This window comes from Heterodontus francisci, unplaced genomic scaffold (genome assembly GCF_036365525.1).
Source record: "Heterodontus francisci isolate sHetFra1 unplaced genomic scaffold, sHetFra1.hap1 HAP1_SCAFFOLD_43, whole genome shotgun sequence".
NCBI classification, from domain to species: Eukaryota; Metazoa; Chordata; class Chondrichthyes; order Heterodontiformes; family Heterodontidae; genus Heterodontus; species Heterodontus francisci.
Window position 1 is genome coordinate 4,576,076 of NW_027141852.1, and position 4,072 is coordinate 4,580,147.

General features: G+C 42.3%; 1 non-coding gene across 1 annotated transcript; it reads right to left on the bottom strand.

The window, feature by feature from the left end:
* On the bottom strand, positions 1–73 carry trnav-gac (transfer RNA valine (anticodon GAC)). The gene has a single exon. It is a non-coding gene; the product is annotated as a tRNA-Val (tRNA).
* Between the last annotated feature and the right edge of the window lie 3,999 nt (positions 74–4,072).

The following is a 4,072-nucleotide window of genomic DNA, read 5'->3' on the forward strand; positions in this document are numbered from 1 at the left end:
TGCTGAAACCCGGGATTGAACAAGGAAACCTCAAATCGTCAGTCTAACGCTCTCCCAACTGAGCTATTTCAGCCCTACATTAACAGTGGCTTGGTGTCCTTGTTTTGGAAGAAAATACATACATTCAAGTTTTCCAAAAAATTAAAGAACACAACATGTGAGTAATATTCCCCATTGCTTTCTCAGTACTGATGGATTGTGAAGCGGGAGACAGCCAGAAGTGCCACTGAGCCGCACAGACCCCGAGCTGAGAATGAAATGAGATCAAATTCAATCTTTCATAGTGAGATGCTGCTGAGAGGTAAGAGTCCTGAATCAAAGCGAGACTTGCTCATTTCAAACACTCCCTGTACTCTCTACTCATGAAGCCTTAAAAAAAGGGAAAAACAGAATGGCACTCAAACTCACAACCCTGCCATTAAAAGTCTCATATTCGACTGACAGAACTGTCACTTCTACTCGGTCTCTTATTGGATGGATGCAACTCCAAGGCAGGGGTGGCATTCAAATCCTCCCATGGGTCCACATGTCAGACTGAGTTCCATGTTGTAGACTCAAGCAAAGGAAATCTGCTCACTTCCAAAACTATCAGCGAATTGAAGCTGATTACAATGAACATCATCAGAGGTCAGAACTACCTGGTGAAAGAAGACACCCTGAAGAAGGATCCACAATTATTCAAAGGCATCGACAAAGTGAAAAACAAGAAAACCGATGAGTCAATGCAAGCCAAACAACAGAAACACTGAAGGATTCCATTCCATTCCAATCCAGAACCCAGTCCTGTTGTTTTTGGAGTCAGGTCACAATTACAGCAACAACTTTATATTCCCACTTGGCTATCTGTACATTTCGTTAATTGCAATTTTGTCGACAAGCTCTTTGAATCCAGTTGTCTGGTCCTCAAGCCAGCTCTGTTTGGAAGTCAATTCCACCTTCTGCAAGGCTGAAACCGATAGATAACCTTAATCTAAAAATGCCAGCAGGCCAGGGCTCATCTGGGATTAGAACCCTGGATTTCTTACATGTTAATCAAGCACATTCCATAAGCGAGAATCATACCCCTAGACCAACGAGCCACTGAACAGTCAGGTTTCTTTAGCTGCTGTGGAATTTCACTGGAACCCCCCAGCCAATCATCCACTTTTTTTTCAGATCAAAGCAACATCCTGCAAATGCTGAAATAAAAACAGAAACTGCTGGAAATGTTCAGCAGCTCTGGCAGCATCTGTGCTGTGAGAAACACAGTTAACGTTTCAGGGCACTCACCTTTTGTTTCAGCCATCCTTTCAGACTGCTTCTGTCCATCCAATCTCACTTTCTATTCTATCCACATTCTAACCATTCACTACGTTACTACATTTTTCATGAATTCCTCATTTCTTTTATTAATGACAATTTTGTATTTCTGGCCTTTGCTTCAGACACCACCACAAGTGGAATCATGTCTCCATCTACTCAATCAAACCAATTCGCTGTTTCCTCCCATTGCAATGTTTCTTGAACCCTGACAGACTGTGGAGTTTCTGCTGCTTGATTGCAGTTCTTGCTTCCCGCCAGTAGATGTAACCTCACTCCAATACAGTGAAGTTTACAAATCTGAGAGAGACACAACAGGAAATAATTGTTCACATTATAGTGAATGTGTGGGATTTAGAAATACTAGGAGTGGAGACGAGTTATTATTGCACTCTGCTATTACATCTTTTATAATGGACTCCAGCATTTTCCCCACGACTGATGTCAGGCTAACCGGTATATAATTCGCTGTTTTCTTTCTGCCTCTTTTTTTAAATAGTGGAGTTACATTAACTACCGTCCAATCCATTTGAACTGTTCCAGAGTCTGCAGAATTTTGAAAAAAGACCAGAAATGCATCTGCTATTTCAAGGGCCACCTCCTTAAGTACTCTGGGATGCAGATTATCAGGCCTTGGGGATTTATCGGCCTTCAATCCCATCAATTTCCCAAACATTCCCTACTAATACAGATTTCATACAGTTCCTCCTTCTCATTAGACCCTATGTTCCCCAACATTTCTGGGAGGTAATTTGTATCGTCCTTTGTGAAGACAGAACCAAAGTATGTATTTAATTGGTCTGCCATTTCTTTGTTCCCCATTATAAATTCCCCCGTTTCTGACTGTAAGGGACCCACATTTGTCTTCACTAATCTTTTTCTCGACACATATCTAGAGAAGCTTTTACAGTCAGTTTTTATGTTCTCTGCTAGCTTACTCTCATACTCTATTTCCCCCTTCTTAATCAATCCTTTTGTCCTCCTCTGCTAAATTCCAAACTGCTCACAATCTTCAGGTTTGCTGCTTGTTCTGGGCATTTTATATTTCTCCTCCTTGGATCTAATACTTTCCTTAATTTCTTTTGTAAGCCACAGTTGAGCGACCCTTACTGTTTTACTTTTGCACAGACAGGAATGAACAATTGTTGTAATTCATCCATGCGCTCTTTAAATGCTAGCCATTGCCTATCCACTGTCAACCCTTTAAGTAACGTTCCCCAATCTATCATCGCCAACTCCCGCCTCATACCTTCATAGTTTCCTTTGTTTAGATTCAGGACCCGAGTCTCGGAATCAACTCTCTCACTCTCCATCTTAATGAAGAATTTCATCATATTATGGGCGCACTTCCCCAAGGGACCCCACAAAACAAGATTGTTAACTAATCCTTTCTCATTACACAATACCCAGTCTAGGATGGCCTGTTCTCTAGAGGTGTTTTACACCTCTATCAATTCTCCACTCAATCTCCTTTGTTATAGGCAGAATAATCCTAGCTTTTCCAACCTAACCTTGTAACTAAAATCCCCCATCCCTGGATCCATTCTGGTAAATCGCCTCTGCATCCCCTCAAGGACCCTCACATTCTTTCTAAAGTCTGCTGAGCAGAACTGGAAGCAACACTCCAATTGGGGCCTAACCAGAGTTTTATAATGGTTCATCATAACTTCCCTGCTTTTGTACTCAATGCCTCTATTTATAAAGCCCAAGATCCCATATGCTTTGCTAACCACTCTCGCAATATGTCTTGCCACCTTCAAAGATCGGTGCACATGAACCCCAAGTCCCTTTATTCCAGCACACTCTTTATAACTGTGCCATTAAGTATATATTGCCTCTCCCTATTCCTTATGCCAAAATACATCACCTCACACTTGTCACTATTAAATTCCATCTGCCACCTGTCTGCCCATTCTGCTGGCCTGTCACTGTCCTGTTGCAGGGAGTTCATATCATCCTCACTGTTTGCCACTCCTCCAGGTTTGGTGCCATCGGCATATTTTGAGATTCTACTCTGTATTCCAAGATCCAAATCACTTACTTTTAGCAAAAAAAGCAGTGGTTCTGGCACTGACCCTTGGGGAACACCACTGTCCACTATCCTCCGGTCTGACCAAGAACCATTTAATATGACTCGCTGTTTTCAGTCTTTAAAACAATTTACTATCCAAATGGACACTGACCCTCCTAATCCATGAACCCCAATTTTGTTAACCACCCTTTTATGTGGTACTTTATAAAATGCTTTCGTAATATCCATATAAATAACATCCACTGCATTCCCTTCATCAGTATTCTCAGATCGTTTATCAACAAATGCAGTTAGATTCGTCAAGCATGAACTCCCATTGATAAATCCATGCCCACTCTCCTGAATTAACTCAAACCTCTCCAAAGGACTTGATTTTTTTCCCTGACCTGTTGATCTCATGCTGATAGCAAGCTCACCATAGAGCATGTATTTGGCAATGTGACCGTCATCCATTTGGCCCAGTCAACAGAGTCACCGCTGACTCAAGAGGGCAAACATGCTGCGGATCCCTGCACGCTGGTGTACTTCCGCATTCGGCACTCTGTCCTGCCAGGAGATGCCCAGTCTCCATCTGAGGCAGTGGAGGTGGAAGCTGTTCAGCCGCTTTTTTTGGCTTTTATAAGTTGTTGATGCTTCTCTACTATAAAGGAGGGTGCTGAGAACACAAGCCTGGTACACGTGGAGCTTTGTATTTTCGGTCAGTTTGCTGTCGGTTCACACTTGTCTTCTCAACTTTGACAT